The sequence below is a fragment of the Nicotiana tomentosiformis genome, chromosome 1, assembly GCF_000390325.3.
Source record: "Nicotiana tomentosiformis chromosome 1, ASM39032v3, whole genome shotgun sequence".
NCBI classification, from domain to species: domain Eukaryota; kingdom Viridiplantae; phylum Streptophyta; class Magnoliopsida; order Solanales; family Solanaceae; genus Nicotiana; species Nicotiana tomentosiformis.
Genome location: NC_090812.1, coordinates 79,473,796 through 79,495,251, shown reverse-complemented (window position 1 = coordinate 79,495,251; position 21,456 = coordinate 79,473,796).

Below are 21,456 nucleotides of genomic sequence, written 5' to 3'. Positions count from 1 at the left end.
ACAAGGTGGGATATATATATGTGTGGGTTGCGCATGTGGCGAGACAAGGTGGGAACATTATTATGCACGTGTGGCGAGACAAGGCGGGCATTTATGTTACTATTGCACACGTGGCGAGAAAAGGTGGGTTGTGTCAAGGATTGATTTATGATGATTTATGGCCTGGGGGCATTCTTGTTGTTGATATTTGTGTAGTGGTATACGTACCTGTGTGAGCTTTATCTTGTGAAAGCTGTGAGAAAATATTCTACGTGTTGTCCGTTCTTCTTCTTTCTTATGCTTATTTGCCGGTATGGACTATGTTAGGACACTTGCACAAGCATACACGTAGTTAAGCACTCTTATCGGATAAGAGGTGTTCTTGATATTGTTGAGCATAGATGCTCACCCTTGTTTACTTGTCTTCTATGTGAGAATGCCTCTATTGGCACGTGAGTCGTCAGTGTGGCTATGAGGTGTTATGAAGGCACATGATGCCAAGTATTAGGGTTCAGGTATTAAGACCCTTGAGTTGTAAATTGTCCGAGGTTCGGTACCTCGTGGAGATATTGACTAAAACCTGATGTAAAAGCGGTTGTAATTACTGATTTATTACTTGTCCTTGCTATATTCGTAATTCCGGATTTAGATTGTGTTCCATTCACTTTGTCTGCGACATTTTCATGATATTCCGCTGATACTTGTTGTTTTCTTGCTTTAATGTTATTGCTGTATTGTGAGCCATATTGCATAGTCTTTATGTAGGCATCATACTTCTGTTATTCATGTACTTATATCTGTTCAGTTTATTAGACCAGTGGGTGTCTTGACTGTTCCTCGTCACTACTCCACCGAGGTTAGTCTTGATACTTACTGGGCACCGCTGTGGTGTGCCCATGCTACTCTTCTGCACATTTTTGTGCAGATCCAGGTACTTGTTCGTTAGCAAGTTGTGTGGAGTGTTGCTGTGGAGACTCAAGGTAAACCTGCTGCTACGTTCGCAGGCTTCGGAGTCACCTTCACCCTTTTCTTTTTGCATTGTTTATTCTTATTTCTGGACAGTTGTATTTAGAAATTTTCTAGCAAACACTCTGTAGAGCTGATGACTTGTAGTACCAGTTTTGAGAATTTTAAGAGATTATATTTAAATAATATTATTGTTTTAATTATTGTTAGGCTTACCTAGTCCCTAAGACTAGGTGCTATCACGATACCCAACGGAGGGAAAATTGGGTCGTGACAAGTTGGTATCAGAGCTCTAGGTTCATAGGTGCTACAAGTCATAAGCGAGTTTAGTAGAGTCTTGCGGATCGGTACGGAGACGTCTGTACTTATCTTCGAGGGGCTACAGAACTATTAGGACAATTTCACTTCTTTCATTCCTATCGTGCGAGCTTATTGATCTCGGAGTTTGAACTTTTATCATTTCATTCTCTTAAAGATGGTGAGGACACGAGCTGCAGTTATCGACGATGCTGCTCCCGGAGCAGGTATCGCTAGGGGCAAAGGCAGAGATTGACGAGGAGTACGTGCCGCAGCTAGAGCACCTAGCAGAGCAGCAGTTGAGGAGCCGCCAGTAGTTCCAGTTAGAGAGCAGGTACCGGAGGCGCCTGTTGTTACCCCCGGACTTCAGGAGACCTTAGCACAGTTCCTGAGCATGATTGGTACATTGGCTCAGGCGGGATTGATTCCGGTTGCACCAGCTATTTCACAGACCGGGGGAGGAGCCTAGACTCCCGCCACCCACACCCCAGAGCAGCGAGTTCATGTTGGTCAGGTTCCAGGTGTTATGGCGACACAGCTTGTGGTCCCAGTTCAGCCCGTGGTCAGGGCAGCAGCATCTGAGGAAGAGCAACTTAGACTTACAAGGTTCAAGAAATATGACCCTCCTACATTTAGTGGTTTGGCTTCAGAGAGTGCACAGGATTTTCTGGAGGAGTGTCACCGCGTTCTCCGTACTATGGGTATTGTGGAGACGAGCGAGATTGCTTTTACTATGTTCCAGCTTAGGGGAGCGGCTTACCAGTGGTGGCAGGCATATGAGTTGGGTAGCCCAACCGAGTTAGCTTCACTTACATAGGTTTAGTTTTCAGAGATGTTCCTAAGAGAGTTTGTACCTCAGTCCTTTCGAGATGCATGGCGCGCGGAGTTTGAGCAGCTGCGCCAGGGCACTATGTCAGTGTCAGAGTATGCCGTGAGATTCAGTGATTTGGCCAGCCATGCACCTGCTTTGGTCGCCATTGTTAGAGAGCATGTCCGTAGATTCATTGAGGGACTCAGACATGATATTCGATTCAGCATGGCTCGGGAGTTAGAGTCAGATGTTTTATTTCAGCAGGTGGTAGGGATCGCTCACCGAGTAGAGGGCATGTGGGACCAGGAGAGAGGAGATATGTGAGGCCCCGAGAGAGAGTACATGCGAGATCAGGAGAGAGGGGATAGGGAGGTGAGGAAGCCTCGTAGACCGGAGAGATCTACTGGTCCTTATTTTGGAGGTAGGGTACGACATGGTAGAGGTTTTGTGGGTCAGCCAGTTCAGTTTGCACTTCAGACTTCGCACAGAGCTTCACGTGCTCCTGGGTCTCAGAGTACCCATACCGCACAGTTCCCACAGCCACGTCAGCAGAGAGGTTGCTTCGAGTGTGGAGATACCAGCCATAGGGTGAGATATTGTCCTAGACTCCGGACAGGCATGTCATAACGGAGTATTCAGACGAGTAGAGGGCGCCCAAGAAGGGAAGGCTCGGCCTGTTGATGTGTTTCATATAGTAGGCTTGAGGTCATTGCTCCAGATGATGTCATACAGGTATGCTTTTGATTTGTTACAAAGTGGCACTATTCGTATTTGATTCGGTTCTGCTTATCGGGGCGAGCTTCCCTATTTGTTGTTCCACCTATGTGTGAGTTCATGACTCCGTATTCTATATATGTGTTTGCCATGTTGGGAGACTCTATGAGCGGTAGCTCGTGTCTATCATTTGTTTCTATTCATTATTGAAAGTTACGAGACTATAAGTGAATTCAAGTCATCCATTATGGTAGGTTTGATGTGATTCCTAAGTAAATTTGGTTATAATTTGTGATTTGATACTCTACCGGGGTGAGAATTTAGCAAGTGTTGAGATTTTTATTTGGCAGAATTGAGTTAGTGGAATATTTCCATTGGTATGATGTGTATTCGACTTGTGATTCAAAGTTGAGGGCGAGACCCTCGCGATTTCCATGTGATTTGATATGTTTGAGCCGGGCTGCGTGCCGCGGTGGAGGGTGATACCAAGATGAGATCCTTATGATTTGTTCATGTACTTTGATTTTTCCTTTTGAATTGATTCGTAGTAGGGTATTGTTAGAAAGTTGTGCCTGTCGGGCTTGTTTGATATTTATCTTATGTGTTTCCCTTTACATACTTAGTCCATTTTGTTATGTGCTTCTTAAGTTTTGGCTTGCGGGGTGTGTGCCCGATGGTGTTAGTTGTGATTTGTTGAATTGGGTGTATAGTTATGAGTTCTTCGTGTTTCTTGCATCATTATCAACATTGTGAAGGTTTGAAACGGGTTGCTAACGGATATGGGTCTAATTACCGGTGCTGGTTTTGATTCCAGGCAGCTATTGTGATCAGAAATGTTATAATGGGCCTATGTGTGGTGTTTTGTTGTGTGGTCGTACCTTGTGGGTGTAGGCATGAGTTGTTACAGCTGGTTGAGACTGATATCGATTATGGATTTAGAATCGAGTCTTTTGAAGACAAATGGAAGGTGAGAATTTTGACTCTAAGGCTTATCGGTGTTGATAGAAAGGATAAATTACAGTTGAGATGGTGTCGTCGGGCTTATGTGTATTGGGATGATGTGGGGTCACCCACGGGTGCATGTTGAATATGTGCTTTCAGTGATTTCAAGACTTCGAGGCGATACTTAGCACGTTCGAGGACGAATATTTGTTTAAGAGGAGATAGATGTAATGACCCGGCCGGTCGTTTTGAGAATTTAAGTCTCGTCCGGCGGCATAAGGCCCTAAGAAGCTTCATATTATGTGTATTGACTTGCGTGCGTGGTTGAATTCAGTTACCGGATGATTCAGAGTGATTTGGGATACTTAGTCCCTAAAACGAAAGCTTAAGTCTTAGGATTTTGACCGTAGTCGGAACTATGTGAAGACGACTCCGGAATGGAGTTCTGTCGATTCCATTAGCTCCGTTTGGTAATTTTGGACTTAGGAGCATGTCCGGACTGTAAATCCGAGGTCTGTAGCTGATTTAGGCTTGAAATGGCGAAAGTCAAATTTTTGGAGATTTGGACCGGAAGTGGACTTTTTGATATTGGGGTCGGAATGCGATTCCGAGAGTTGGAACAGCTCCGTAATGTTATCATTCCGGGTTGATTTGATAGGTTTCGGCACGAGTTCTAGAAGTTGAAAGATTTAAAATTTATAAGTTTGATTCATAGTGCGATTCGTGGTTTCGACATTGTTTGATATGACTTTAAGGCTCCACTAAGTTCGTATGGTGTATTAGGATTGGTTGGTATGTTTGGTTGAGGTCCCAGGGGCCTCGGGTGAGTTTCGGGTGCTTAACGGATTAAAAGTTTGAATTGTGTTACTGCTAAGTCTTCAGGCTTCTGGTATTTTCGCACCTGCGAAGAATAGACCATAGGTGTGATAGCGCACCTGCGGAGAGGCAAGCATAAAAGCGGAAAAATGGAGGAGTGCCAGGGGTCGCAGGTGCGAGGAAAATTCCGCATCTGCGATGCCCGCAGATGCGAAGATTGAGGCGCAGGTGCGAGAAGAGCTGGACTCGACAGTCTCCGCAGGTGCGGAGAAATTGTGCGCATCAGCGGCTCCGCAGAAGCAGATTTTTGGCGCGCAGAAGCGAGAGGAAGCGCAGGTGCGGTTGGACATGCGCGCCTGCGGTCGCGGAGATGCGGCTAATTATGCGCAGGTGCTGTCACGCCTGGGCAGAAAAGAGAAATCCGAGGGTTTAGTTTCATTCTTCGTTTTTGGACTTGAGAGCTCGAAATTTGGCAATTTTTCAAGGGATTTTCAGAGGAAGCTTTGGGAATGATTCCTAACTCATTTTTGGTTGTATTGTATTAATCTATGGTTGTTTTCTCCATTTAGTTTCGGATTTTTGGGGTTGAAATTGGGGGGGAAATTGGAAGAACTTCTTCGATAAAGATTTCGAGTTTTGAAAGGGAATTTGTGGTCGGATTTGAGTAATTCTTATATGGTTGGACTCGTGAGTGAATGGGAAGATTTTACCCCCTCTATTGTCATGCTATCTTTTCATAACTGCTTATCTTTATTTTAAATTATTATTGTATCATCTTATAATTTGTTCAGTCTTAATTGAGTTTATGATTATCTTTTCGTTGCTTATCCTTAATTTAATTGTTGAAAATCCTTAGTAATTTCTCAACGTTAAAAGAAGTTTTAGATATCCTATATCTTAGTCGACTTGTTTTATTTGGAATTATTTGACTCGTGTTAGTTTCCCTGTTGTTGAAATGTATATTGTGGGATCGTTGATACACATTAGTTTCTCTTTGTTAAGCTGTTCTCTTTACGCCTAGCATTATTTATTGTGGTTATTCTTTGTGATTTGGTCCCACATTTTCCTGTGATTTTTAAAGTTCTTGAGTTGATTTACTTGTCGTACTTTGTATTATTGCCATTGTTGTTGTTGTATTTGTTGTGGTGATGCACGAGGTTTCTGTCGTGCGGTTGTTATTATTGTGATGCACGAGGTTTCTGCCGTGCGGTTGTTGTTATGGGGTTGCACGAGGTTTCTGTCTTGCTATTATTACTATTGATATTTGCACATGCTGCGTGACAAGGTGGAATATATATATATGTGTGGGTTGCGCATGTAGCGAGACAAGGTGGGAATATTATTATGCACGTGTGGCGAGACAAGGCGGGTATTTATGTTACTATTGCACATGTGGCGAGACAAGGTGGGCTGTGTTTGGGATTGATTTGTGATGATTTATGTCCTGGGGCATTCTTGTTGTTGATATTTGTGTAGTGGTATACGTACCTGTGTGAGTTTTATCTTGTGAAAGCTGTGAGAAAATATTCTACGTGTTGTCCGTTCTTCTTCTTCCTTATGCTTATTTGTCGTATGGACTATGTTAGGACACTTGCACAAGCATACACGTAGTTAAACACTCTTATCGAATAAGAGGTGTTCTTGATATTGTTGAGCATAGATGCTCACCCTTGTTTACTTGTCTTCTATGTGAGAATGCCTCTATTGGCACGTGAGTCGTCAGTGTGGCTATGAGGTGTTATGAGGGCACATGATGCCAAGTGTTAGGGTTCAGGTATTGAGACCCGTGAGTTGTAAATTGTCTGAGGTTCGGTACCTCGTGGAGTTGTTGACTAAAACCTGATGTAAAAGCGATTGTAATTACTGAGTTATTACTTGTCCTTGCTGTATTCGTGATTCCGGATTTAGGTTGTGTTCCATTCACTTTGTCTGCGTCATTTTCATGATATTCCGCTGATACTTGTTGTTTTCTTGCTTTAATGTTGTTGCTGTATTGTGAGCCATATTGCATAGTCTTTATGTAGGCATCATACTTCTATTATTCATATACTTATATCTGTTCAGTTTATTAGACCAGTGGGTGTCTTGACTGTTCCTCATCACTACTCCACCGAGGTTAGTCTTGATACTTACTAGCCACCGCTGTGGTGTGCTCATGCTACTCTTTTGCATATTTTTGTGCAGATCCAGGTACTTGTTCGTTAGCTAACTGTGTGGACTGTTGCTGTGGAGACTCAAGGTAAACCTGATGCTGCGTTCGCAGGCTTCGGAGTCACCTTCACCCTTTTCGTTTTGCACTGTTTATTCTTATTTCTGGACAGTTGTATTTAGAAATTTTCTAGCAAATACTCTGTAGAGCTGATGACTTGTACTACCAGTTTTGGGAATTTTAAGAGATTCTATTTAAATAATGTTGTTGTTTTAATTATTGTTAGACTTACCTAGTCCCTAAGACTAGGTGCTATCACAATACCCAACGAAGGAAAAATTGGGTCGTGACACATATATTCAAATATTAAATTTTATACTATTATTATTTTGTTCTAGTTCATCATAGCACATGAGTCTTCAATGTTCTCTCAATGAATTAGAGGACCCAATATATTACTCGAGGAAAAATCCATAGAAAATGAGTAATGCACTCCCCTATAAACAACACAAGGTGTATAGGAGAATTCCATAGATTATTATTTCCCTTCGGCATAACGTTCCTCTATAAACTCTGGTCCCCAAAATATCAAAAGAAAAGATTCTTAAAAAGCACATAGCAAAAAATGGTGATCGCATACTAGACAACCCCCAAATATTTCTTCCTTATTTATATTTCAAGTAAAATCTGTTGTTGAACAATAGCTTCATAAATCATAACTATTGTTTCAAAAGAAGAAGCGACATTTTAAATCGTTAGTGATCCCGAAATCATGCAAATTAAGAGCAGAGGCGGATCTAGGATTTAAAGTTGGCGGGTACCATAATTTTCTTTGATGTATACATTGTAATAACTAATATGAAATTTGTTAGGAACGTTTATTCAATTTTTTTGAATTGATTCGGGTCAACCTAATAGTTATTTTTTATTTGAATATTTAAAAATTACATCTCAGATATAAAAAAACAAACGTGATTAGAATTTTAAAATAGGATCACACCTTTATTATAACAACATAAGTAAAATCAACATTTTTACTGGAAAATTACATCTTTTCTGTATATTAAAAATTAATTTACACAAGTAAGATAACATCTTCAAAAAGAGAATTACATCAATTAAAATAAGAAAATTTTAAAAAATATTATCCATAGATAAATTATACCCCATAAGCATAAATTAGATAAACTACAATTTCCCATAAATCAAAATCATAAATCATATATTTTTTAAGCAATGCATACAAAATTATAATAAAGTGATTTAAATTATATCTAACAACCATCGCATAACAAAAATTTTAATGATATAATAAAAAAGATGAAAAAAATTTGATCTCAATCCAAACTCTCATTAAGACCCGAGTTTTTGGATTTGAAATAAGAAAACTCATAAATTTAATTAAGAGGATTGCTTATTTTATATAATTTTAAATCTTAGGAGTCTCTTTTTTGAGTGTTCTTGCTAGAGATCACATACAAAATAATAGAATAGAGAAAAGAAAAACATTAAAAAATAATAAAACGACAAATAGAAACTTCGGTGGTAGCCGAAAAGGGAAATGACTAGGACAAAAAGAAATAAAAGCACAAAGAAAAGAGAAAGTCAGACAAGGTTCAAGAAAAATTCAACTTGAATTTTACACACGAGAAAAGCTTTCAAAAGTGTCTACCAGCTATGGCACCTTTGTCTAGTTTACGGTTGCGGGTGGCAGGATCAGATAATTAACCTAATTTAAGAAAATCTCAACATAAGTATATAAAAGTTTTATGATTTTACCGGGTGCTCCTGCTTGAGAGTCTTAATAAAATTAGTAGCCTAAATTCAAATTTAATAAGAGGCATCATACTTTATATTATAATTCATATATGTATGCATGCACACATACATATGCAAAAAAAGCTATTGTTACAATTTTTTCGTGCTTTGTTGTTATAGTATAATATTCTTAAATAATATAAAATTTTAACTTTACATAATAATTTTATGATTTATATTAGTAAGCAATAATTTGAATAAATAAGATATTAAGCATGTATTCACAATATATTTCCTTTGGTATTGTTGTAAAAAATTTACAAATATGAAGATTTAACTAATTTTATTTAAAGTTCTAAATTAAGACCCGAGTGATGACAGTGGGTGGGGACTCAGACCACTTTCCGGTTATGATGGAGTTGCATCAGGGGTCGGCACTCAGCCCTTTTTTGTTTGCTCTGGCAATGGACGTACTGACGCGCCACATCCAAGGGGAGGTGCCGTGGTGCATGTTATTTGCAGATGATATTGTATTGATTGACAAGACGCGAGACGGTGTGGACGCGCAATTAGAGGTATGGAGACAGACCCTGGAGTCTAAAGGTTTCAAGTTGAGCAGGACCAAGACAAAATACTTGGAATGTAAGTTCAGTGACGAGACTCAAGGAGGGGAAGGGGAGGTGAGGCTGGACTCGCAGGTCATCCCTAGGAGAGGAAGTTTTAAGTACCTTAGATCTATTATTCAAGGGGATAGGGAGATTGGTAAAGATGTCACACATCGTATTGGGGCAGGATAGATGAAAAAGAGACTCGCTTCCGGTGTTTTGTGTGACAAGAAGGTGCCACCGAAACTTAAAGGTAAGTTCTACAGAGTGGTGATTAGGCCAACGATGTTGTATAGGTCTAAGTGTTGGCCAGTCAAGATCGCTCATATCCAGAAGATGAAGGTAGCAGAGATGAGAATGTTGAGATAGATGTGCGGGTACACCAGGTTAGATAGGATCAGAAATGAGGTTATTTGCGATAAGGTGGGTGTGGCCCCTATTAAGGACAAGATGTGGGAAGCGCGGCTTAGGTGATTTAGTCATATGAGGAGGAGGAGCACAGACGCCACGGTGAGGAGGTGTGAGAGGTTGACATTGGAGGGCCTACGGAGAGATAGAGGTAGGCCAAATAAGAGGTGGGGAGAGGTGATTAGGCAAGAAATGGCGCAACTTCAGCTGACCGAGGACATGACCCTTGATAGGAAGGTATAGGGGTCGAGGATTAGGGTAGTAGAGTAGGTAGTTTAGAGTGTTCATAACAGTAGTATTGGCACGCAGTAGGTTTTTATGACTAACCGTTGTTTCATTACATTATTGATCACCTTACTATCTTATTATTTTTATTCTGCTTTTATATAGCTTTTTGGTAATGTCCCTTCTTGTCTATATTTTCATTAATGTGGTGCTTATACTTTTCTGAGTCGAGAGTCTATTGAAAACAAACTCTCTATCCTCACAAGGTACGGGTAAGATCTGCGTACATACTACCCTCCCCAGACCCCACGGTGTGGGATAATACTAGATATGTTGTTGTTGTTGTTGTTGTTGTTATTGTTGTTGTAATTTAAAGTTCTAAATCTTTTAGTTTAAAGAGTAGACAATTTTTTTTCTTTATTTTTTATACTTTTTTTATTTTTTCTGCAAAACTTTAAAATTGTGTAAGCTGAAATAAAATCATAAAGATTCACTATTAAAAATTTTGGGGTCTCAAAATCTCAAGAGCTTAAATCAAGACTTTACTAGTCTCTCCCTTGAGCCACCCATCCATCACTGACATTTTTAGTTAAATTTTATAGAGTCCCAATTAAAATAGGAAAACAATAAATAGAACATTAAGGGTCTATTTGGAAAGCCATGTGTAACTACCTAGCTGTATAACTACTAGGGTAATAATTATATACCCTAGTAATTATATAATATACTAATTACGATGACATGTTTGTTTATCAAAATATAAGTATAGTGTAATTATCACTGTTACATTTGGTTGAACGAGCGCAAAAAAGTATAGTTAAATAAAAAAAATTCAGATTAACCAATCAAAATATATTAAATAAAATATCAAATAATTATAAATTAATAAATAATATTATTACTTAGATTAGTTAATCAAAATTTAAATAACGATCTAATTTTTTTACTAACTCATAAATGGATCATAAATACATGTACATATAAGAAATGCTAGATATTATTTATAAGATGGTATTTAAACTATATTTATAAATAAAAGTATTAAATTATTATGAATTAGTAACTAATATCAAAAGAATTATTAATATCTTGACTATCTTTCTAATAAATAAGATATTAAGTTAAAATAATTAATCAATGCTCCAAATATGTATTTAAAACTTTTACCAACTCATATGAGTAAAATATGAAATTTATGTTTTGTTGCACCCTTTTAAATAACAAAAAAATAAATATGAATTTAAAAAAAAATCTTAATAATTATCGTATACTAATGAATAGAAAATAAAGCTTCTAAAATACGAAATTGTATTTAACAATTAAGAAAAATAGAAAACAAATATATATGAGAAGTTGCAAATTTATATGGAAGCGGACCATAACCAACATGTTGGAAGGTTAAAAATGAGAAAAGAAAAATGGAAAGAATATTATAAAAAGAATATAGTACTTAATATATTTGAAAAAAAATAAATAAAAAAAAAATATTATATATGTAATTTAATATCAATTCTAACCTCCTAAGAATTGGAGAGTATAATAACACTCTCTCAATTACATTCAATTTCATGCTTACCAAGTAATTACTTGGTCTGACAAACATCCAATTACACCCAATCCAATTTATATGTAACTGTCCAAACAAGCTCTAAAGACAGTGTGTGTCATTCAATTAACAAATGGGAACGAAATTAGTTAAACTACATGTTCGCGGGACTGTGGTTCAACGAAATTAATGGCTAAAATCAAAACATATTAACAGAACCTTAAAAACTTTTTTCATAAAATCCATAAAATAATAAAACTCTAAAAGGCCTACATGTGAGAGCGCAATGCATAGCATGACGTGTGATTTGGCGCTTCTCCACTATACAATGTGATCACCTAATTTTTTATTATATTTAAATTTTTACCACCTTCTACTATATAAATATTTTTTAAAATTTAATATATATTTTTTTTAGCTTTGTTATATTTTTTTAATATAGGGTAAGAATTAAAAATAATTTAAAAGGTCAAATTATTATTATTAGTATTATTTTTTTTATCTTTATTTTAAAATAAAATAAATAAATAGAACTAGAAAAAATAAATATTTTTTTAATTTTCGGATGGGAATAAAATAATAAGAAAATTAAAATTATGGGAAAAAAATTAAAAGTAAAAGTAGGTGGAAATTATTTTATTTTTTTTTTAAAAGTAAAAGAAAGTGAAAAATTAAAAAAATTAAAAGTAAAAGAATGTGAAAATTTAAAAAATGAAAAGTAAAAGAAGTTGGAATTAAAGAAATAAAAGTAAAGGTAGCTGAAAATTTAAAAAAAAAGTAAAAGAAAGTGAAAATTAAAAAAATAAAAGTAAAAAAAGTTGAAAATTATTTTTTTTTTAAAAGTAAAAGAAAGTGGAAATTAAAAAAAGAAAAGTAAAATAAGTGGAAAATAAAAAAAATAAAGTAAAAAAAGTGGAAAATTAAAACATAAAAGTAAAAGAAAATGGGGAATTATTTTTTTTAAAAAAAGAAGAAAATGGGAAGTGGGAATTCTTTTTAATTAAAAAATAATAAAATAATAAAATAAAATAAAATAATCTGAAACAATTCCGAATTTTTTTCTATAAATAGAAGAGAAATGTGAAGAGAAAGAGGGGGAGAAGAAAGGAAAAATAGAGGAGAGAATTGAGAGGGAAAAAAATTCTTCTTCTGCGCTAAGTGAATTTCTACTCGTTTTATTATTTCTTTCGAAAATTCAAGCAATTCATCACCCTGTTTAAGACCCAAAAATGCCTCAAATTCAAGCCTAAAAACACCTTGTGAAGCTTCATTGATAGTTACCTCTCTCACGCCAAAAACCAGCAGCCTCACGAGGTATAGTCGAGTTTCAGTCCGGGATCGAATTTTAGAAGGTTCGTCGCTAGATTTTCTGCTCATCTGCCGATTTGTCCTTGGTTTGGTGTATTTGCTCGACTCAGAATTATTTTTTGCATTAATCAAGTTCTGAAGGAAATTTTTTGCTTAAAGGTTCATTACTTATTCTCCCTTTGTTAATTATTTCATTATTTTGTGTGATGTTCTTATAGAGGTTCATGTGATAATTTTTTGTGTTGTTTTATTTATACACATTATCATGTTGTAGTGTCTTTTTACATGTTTCAAGCGATTTGTCAACAGATTATTTGAATAGGATTTCATCTTAATGAGATTTGCTATTTAGAATTAAGAATGAAGATCTTGCCATATTAATGGGACATGCGTTAGAGTTCAAGTAAGTGAACCAGAAATGAGTTACCACATTTAATAGGAAAGAAAGAATTAGACATGGGTTGGATTGAGTATAAATATGTCATGCCCAATAATTTTGTCACTAGACTAATAATTAGCTCATTCTTTCATAATTGATAAATGTCTCCTAATTTCAAAGATAGAGTAATAAGTTATAAATATTTTTAAGTGTAGATAAATTTTTAATACTTTAAATAACTAATATATTTCCCGACTTTCAAATAATTTTCTATCCATAAACTCTTGGTCTTACAATAATTTTAAATTCGTTTAGGAAAATAATACAAGTGCGCGTTCATATGACTTGACCAATCAACTTCGAATAATAATAAATGTGTTATTGATTGTGTACACGTACGCGTGACATGATTCTTGACGCCAAATAAAAATGAGTACACGTACACGTGACTTATTTCAAGATTATTTTCATAAATCTAATCAAGCAATAAAAGCAGACATAGGTAAAACATGAGAACCAATAAAACACAGGTTATCCAAAAATAATATAAGCCAAATGTAGTCATTAAAGCGACCGTGCTAGAACCACGGGACTCGGAGAATGCCTTACACCTTCTCCCCGATCAACAGAATTCCTTACCCGGACTTTATTTTTGCAGACCAATAATAATAGAGTCAAACCTTTCTTTGACTAGGGATTCAAATAAATGGTGACTTGGAACACCCAAAAAATCAATTCCAAGTGGCGACTCTGTAAATAAAATAATCCCTACTCAAATTTGTCACTTTAATTGGAAAAACTCTTTAACCCACAATAATCCATAACACATATATCTTTTGTGGGGGAGAAAAGGAGGTGTGACAGCTCTGGCGACTCCGCTAGGGAAAAGAACCCAAAACTTCTGGTTCAGAGTTCAGAATTCGAGCTTGTTATGTTATCTATATTTGGCTTTCTTGATTGTTGATATTACTATGTTTGTGGGCTTAATGTGCTAATTATCGCTCATTTACCGCTTTGATATTATTTGAACTATATAAACTGTCTTTTTACGCCTCATTTCTGAGTCTTCTGAATTTATGGTGCACATGTGCGCGTGGCCCACTTTTTTGTTAGAGGGCATACCAAATAGAACGAGGCTGGATCGGTAACTAGGCCGGGTAGACTTTCGTGCTCCCAGTACGTTACCCCCACCTAGGCTTGAGTTGTCCGCTTGGGTAAGCCAAGTCTAAAACACTCCCCCCGGGATTTTAAAGCTAGAATAACTTGCCTCATGTGGGATCCCTAGTAGGAACGTTTGTTTGCATCACGTGCATTTGACTTTGGGGACTCAACACAGGGGTTGGGTCCGTCTAGGACAGGTGTACCCGATAATTACAAGACCATCCTGATGAATCTTATGTGCTACATGTACATTATGTTTGATTCGGTTTATGCATGTTAACCGGCTTCTAAAAAATAAAAATAAGAATTGAGAGAAAACGAGAAGGAAGAAAATAAGAGAGACAAAATTTACCCGATTTTTAAAACATCTCGGTATTTGAAAATCCAAAAATCCTGTCAAAATTTTACCCCAAAATGATTATTACAAAATAAGATTGAATTTTTTTCAAAAAATAAAAATGTCATCCCATTCCTGAAATATTTACCGAATTACACGGGTCTGGTTCTCACCGGATGTGAGATACATAGGCAAACCTCATCGGTTCCGGCCCCAATTTTCAAAAAAAAAATCAAAAATAGTTTCCCTTTCCTTGATTCCCTCTCTAGAATTCTTTTCTTAGAAAATCCAAAAAAATAAAATTAAATCCAAAAATATTTTTCTTCTTTTCCAAAATCTTTCATTCGAAAAAAAAGAACAAAAATAATTTTCAAATCAAAATCCATAATATTTTCTTCCTTCTTTAGAATTCTTTCTTTTTAAAAAAAAAAATCAAATTTCCATAAAAAGAAAAAAAAACTCAAAAAAATATTTAAAAGTCTTTATATTAAAAAAAAATGGGTCAGTCTAATCCCGATCTCCCTGAACTACGTAATGATCTGATTCATGCGGCGTCATAATACGTAGGCAATCCCCATCAGATTCGATCATAGCCATAAACAAATTGAGTGAAAAAATAAACCGAAAAAAAAAAAAGAAAAACAATTGAGTGAAAAAGAAATAAAAGAATGACAAAAAAATAACAAAGAAAAACAAAGAGGGAAAAATTACAAAAAGAAAAAGAAAAATGAAATCAAGGTATGAAAACAAAAATTCGAAAAAAAAAATAGAAAAAAAAAATAGAGCCTCCCGAGAAGGATTGAGTTCATCCCTGTTGGTGAATCATACTCGAACTTGTTCCAAAAAGCTAGTCATGCTAGGTCTACTGCAGTTAGTAGCCCCGAACTGGCGCACCGGGCTAATGCTAGATGTGAATACCACTCTGGAGCAGTGGGACATGATACAGAAGACTGTTGGATTCTTAAGAGAGCAGTGGAAGACCTCATCGAGGTCAAGGCAATAGTGCTTAGGAATGAAGAGACCCCTAATATGATGAATAATCCTCTGCCTACTCACACCAATGGGCCAGTAGTCGGAATGATCTGTGAAGATAAAGAATTTGATCCAGCAGTGAAAGTCACAGTAGCCATTTCCGCGACAGAAGAGAAACCTAAAAACGGGCGCCAAACCTGAAACGTTCTCTGTCAGATGGGAGTCTCGGTAGCCGATTTTGCTATCTTTTCTGCGTCCAGATTATTTTAGGGTATAATGCGGACGTTTTACTTTTATTGTCTTACTTTGTGATGTAAAACCCTTCTATCTTTAAAAATTTTTAAAAAAAAATCAAATCAAATGAAATTAATATTTCATTAAATATCTCTTTTCTTAATCTTGTCACCTTTCTTATTCTCTTTTCAGTTCTATTAATGCAGATTTTAATGACATGACATGCTTGTGGACTCCATGCCTAGATCCTAAAATGCTGTCAGACCTCAAAATAATGAATCAAGAAGCAGAATGTGTTGAAGATGAGGCTTGTGAGAAAATAAATAAAAAATTAGAACAGTAGGCCTAGGCCAAGTCCGAATGAAATTAGAAGAAGTTGAAATTTCCTCTCTTCGGATCATTGTTGAAACCGAGATTGAGGATAAAGATTGGGTCAAGAATCGATTAGAATAATTGACACTGATTGATAAAAAGTGATTGGCCGCAGATTGTCACGAGCAGTTGTACCAACAAAGAATGGCTAGTGCCTACAACAAGAAAGTGCGGCCTAGGAAATTTGAAGTGGGGCAACTCGTTCTGAGATGTATCCTCCCGCATCATGAAGAAGCTAAAGGAAATTGGCTCCAAATTGATGCAGTCAAAAAGGTACTATGTTTGACCCTTTACGCACCTTTAATGCTCTTTGATTGAGATGACGAAGGCTTTCATTCTCGCTACCCAAACACCATTAACCCTTTTTGCCAACCCTTTGAGTCGTTACATTTCTTTGATTACCCTCTTTGGAACCTGAAGGAGTTATTGAAAAGAAAAAAAAACAAGAAATAAGAAGAAAAAAAAAGGAAAAGGAAAGAGAAAAAAAACAAAATAGATAGAAAGACAAAAAAAAAGTTCATGTTACATTGAACTACGTTTGACTTGATTCCGAAAGGATACGTAGGCAGCCTCTCTCTGGGGTTCAGTCACACCAAAACAAAAATTCATATTTCCCCAAAAGTTGAAATTGGGGCAGATGTTATAATAGTTTGGCGATGGTTTCGGCTGAAAGGTTCCAAAGTTGTAACTCAATCCAAATCCTTTTTACCCAAATCCTTTTCAAGTCCTTCCGATCAATCAACGAGAATGTTCAAGAATTGGAGGATACATTCACTTGGATCTGGTGCAACTAAAATGAGAGAAATAAAATGATAGAGTCTTATTGGTGAAAACCCTCATGGGCACCGTAAGGCAATGGTGAGTAAAGAAACTAAAATGAAAGAGTCTTGTTAGTGAAAACCCGCAAAGGGCACTATAAGGCGATGGTGAGAAGAGAAATGAGAGAGATTAGCTGATAAAAACCCGCAAAGGGCACTACTAATCGAAAAGAGGATCTTCACAACCATTGGTATTGACAGTCCTGGGCAAGGTTTCTCGGTTTCGAGGCAAAAGTTGTGATGAATTTCTAAGAGTCAGACGGTTTACACAGATCAGGCATCCAGTCCAAAAGGCATGGCATGTTCATTGAAGTATGCATGTACTCCAGATAAGTCCTTCTTTCCTTCCCCCGAAAGGGATACCTCTTGTCTAAATTCATTGTCCATTCCATGGTTTGTTTCTCTTTTAATACCTTTCGTTCTAACTCTGTTCCAAAACTAAGGTAAATAAGGGGTAGCAAGACTAATTTACATGGCTTTCGTTTGATACAAGCTAATATTCAAGAGGCACCCAGCCTTGGCAAGGGCATCAAGTCAACCCCGATTAGCCGTGGTGGCTGATGCTTTAAAATCAAAAAATCTCGAAAGGAGAAAATCAAATTGAAAGTGCCTAAAAGGCAAAATGAAGTTGAATAGGTTAAGTACCAAGTGGCTAACTATTTTGGCAAAGTTTGAAAAGCCAAATATTCTCCAATGCTCTGAAATTGAAAGTTTTGGAGGAAAGAAGTCAAAAGTGAAATGCCACAAAGGGAAAATAAAGTTAAAAAGGTTAAGTCCCACGCTACCAACCGTCATGTAAAAGTTTGAAAAGTCAAAAGCTCTCTAGGGCCAGAAATGCAAGTGGTATTCACCAAACATCTAGTGGCAGGTTGAAATCATCATCAAAAGAAGATGGGCACAAAGCCAAGCTGCCAAAGACATCAAGGCTACAAACCGACTACCACTTTTAAAACTCACAATTTTTCTTTGTTTGAAGCAGGAATAAAGGAGTGCAGAATGGCAATTCCTAAGGGACGAATGTCACCAAAGGTAAGTTTCCTCAAAATCTCCACTTTCCTTTATTTTTAGCATGCATCACTACTGCTCATACCTCTCATTTTCGTAGCTTAACCTAGGTAGAACCTTTTCGCCTAGGGGGATCCAGCTCATAGTTCCGGATAGAAGTACTCTTCGCTCAGGTTGTTTTACATAGCTTAACCCAGGTAGAACCTTTTCGCCTAGGAGGATCCAGCTCATAGTTCCGGGTAGAAATACTCTTCGCTCAGGTTGTTTTACATAGCTTAACCCAGGTAGAACCTTTTCACCTAGGGGGATCCAGCTCATAGTTCCGGGTAGAAGTACTCTTCGTCCAGGCTTGTTTTTTGTAGCTTAACCCAGGTAGAACCTTTTCACCTAGGGGGATTCAGCTCATATTTCCAGGTAGAAGTACTCTTCGCCTAGGCTTATTTTTCGTAGCTTAACCCAGGTAGAACCTTTTCTCCTAGGGGGATCCAGCTCATAGTTCCGAGTAGAAGTACTCTTCGCTCAGGTTATTTTTCGTAGCTTAACCCAGGTAGAACCTTTTCACCTAGGGGGATCCAGCTCATAGTTTCCGGGTAGAAGTACTTTTTGCCCAGGCTTATTTTTCTTAGCTTAACCCAGGTAGAACTCTTTCGCCTAGGGGGATCCAGCTCATAGTTTCGGGTAGCAGTACTCTTCGCCCAGAGTTATTTTACGTAGCTTAACCCAGGTAAAACTTTTTTGCCTATGGGGATCCAACTCATAGTTTCCTGGTAGAAGTACTCTTCGCCCAGGCTTGTTTTTCTTAGTTTAACCCAGGTAGAACCTTTTCGCCTATGGGGATCCAGCTCATAGTTTCGGGTAGAAATACTCTTAGCCCAAGCTTGTTTTACGTAGCTTAACCCAGGTAGAACATTTCGCCTAGGGGGATCTAGCTCATAGTTTTCTGGGTAGAAGTACTCTTTGCTCAGGATGTTTACGTAGCTTAACCCATGTAGAACCCTTTCGCCTAGGGGATCTAGCTCATAGTTTCGGATAGAAGTACTCTTCGCCCAGGCTTATTTTTCGTAGCTTAACCCAGGTAGAACCTTTTCGCCTAGGGGAATCCAGCTCATAGTTCCGCATAGAAGTACATCTTCGCTCAGGTTGTTTTACGTAGCTTAACCCAGGTAGAGCCTTTTCGCCTAGGGGATCCAGCTCATAGTTCCGGGTAGAAGTACTTTTCGCTCAGGTTGTTTTATGTAGTTTAACCGAGGTAGAAACTTTTCTCCTAGGGAGATCCAGCTCATATTCCGGGTAGAAGTACTCTTCGCCCAGGCTCGCTTTTCGCAATTTAACCCAGGTAGAACCTTTTCGCCCAGAGGATTCATTTTTATTTCAGTAATACAGGGCACCAACCCCTGGTTACATTTCTTTTCCGTAATACAAGGTGTCATCCCCTGCTTACATTTCCTTTCAGTAATACAGGACGCCATCCCATGATTACATTCTTTTTCCGTAATATAGGGTACCAACCCTTGGTTATATTTCCTTACCAGTAGTAGGGTACACCAATCCCTAGTCGTTTTTTCAATATAGGGTCACCACTTCCTAGTTTCTTTCATTTTAGACATAGGGTCCCCATTTCCTAGTCTCTTTTTGTTTTTCGGGATATACCATTCCCGACCTTTTATTGCTTTCAATAAAAAAAGTAGTTTAGAATTTTATTACAATAACTCACGAAATTTTCCTAGTGCAAACTGGGGCAAAAAAATTTCGTTCGTTTGTTTGTTTTGGTGTCTAAGTAGGTTTTACTTCGAGGCACGGGGTTCGAGATGACCAAAAGAAGAAGTCTCAATTCAGAATAAAAGAAAAGAAAAAATAAATGAATCCAAAATGAAAAAGCAATTGAAAGGATGTGGAATGCTCAAGACATGACTAAAGCCACAAGCATTGGAGCCCTGTTTTGATTAGAAGAAACTACAGAACAATGAACTAGCACCTACAGCTAGTGAGCATCAAGGTTTAGATCAGAGTCTGCATGAAGAACCAGTCAAGACTCAAGATCAAGTTTGAGAAGACTCATAGATAGAAATCTTGTAACTTATAGCTGATAGGCTTGTTTAGTTTCTTTTTTTATAATAGCAGGATCACGGACCGGAGTCTCGACGGAACCTCACTCGACTCCTCAACTCATCATTCCACCATTCTCCTTGAACTACACGTGACCTGATTCCCCTATAACTCGGGATATGTAGGCTGTCCAAAATAGGACTCGGTTACACCCTATCTTTTATTTATTTTCCTTTTGAATAACGGTTTGGTCAAAAATTAGTCACATGGCTCACCTAGTCTTTGCCTGAAAACTCTTCATGTTTCCAAGCAAATAGGGGCAGTTATGAGCACCTAATTTTTGACTATATTTGAATTTTTACCACCTTCTAATATATAAATATTTTTAGAAATTTAATATATATATTTTTAGCTTTGTTATATTTTTTAATATAGAGTAAGAATTAAAAATAATTTAAAAGGTCAAATTATTACTATTAGTATTATTTTTATTTTTTATCTTTATTTTAAAATTGATAAATAAAAAAATGAAAAAATTAATATTTTTTTTATTTTCGGATGGGAATAAAATAATAGGAAAATTAAAAGTATGGAATAAGAAATTAAAACTAAAAGTAGGTGAAAATTATTTTTTTTTTTTTAGTAAAAGAAAGTAGAAAATTAAAAAAATTAAAAGTAAAAGAATGTGGAAATTTAAAAAATGAAAAGTAAAAGAAGTTGGAATTAAAGAAATAAAAGTAAAGGTAGCTGAAAATTTTTAAAAAAAAAGTAAAATAAAGTGAAAATTAATAAAAGAAAAGTAAAAGTAGGTGGAAATTATCTTTTTTTTAAAAGTAAAAGAAAGTGGAAATTAAAAAAAGAAAAGTAAAATAAGTGGAAAATAAAAAACAAATAAAGTAAAAAAAGTGGAAAATTAAAACATAAAAGTAAAAAAAAATGGGAAATTATTTTTTTTTAAAAAGAAGAAAATGGGAAGTGGAAATTTTTTTTAATTAAAAATAATAAAATAATAAAATAAAATAAAATAATCTGAAAAAATTCCGAATTTTTTTCTATAAATAGAAGAGAAATGTGAAGAGAAAGAGGGAGAGAAGGAAGGGAAAATAGAGGAGAGAATTGAGAGGGGGAAAAATTCTTCTTCTACGCTAAGTGAATTTTTACTCGTTTCATTATTTCTTTCGAAAATTCAAGCAATTCATCACCCTATTTAAGACCCAAAAATGCCTCAAATTCAAGCCTAAAAACACCTTGTGAAGTTTCATTGATAGTCACACCTCTCACGCCAAAAACCAGCAGCCTCACGAGGTATAGTCGAGTTTCGGTCCGGGCTCGAATTTTAGAAGATTCGTCGCTAGATTTTCTGCTCATCTGCCGATTTGCCCTTGGTTTGGTGTATTTGCTCGACTCAGAATTATTTTTGCATTAATCAAGTTCTGAAGGAAATTTTTTGCTTAAAGGTTCATTGCTTATCCTCCCTTTGTTAATTATTTTATTGTTTTGTGTGATGTTCTTATAGAGGTTCATGTGATAATTTTTTGTGTTGTTTTATTTATACACATTATCATGTTGTAGTGTCTTTTTACATGTTTCAAGCGATTTGTCAAGAGA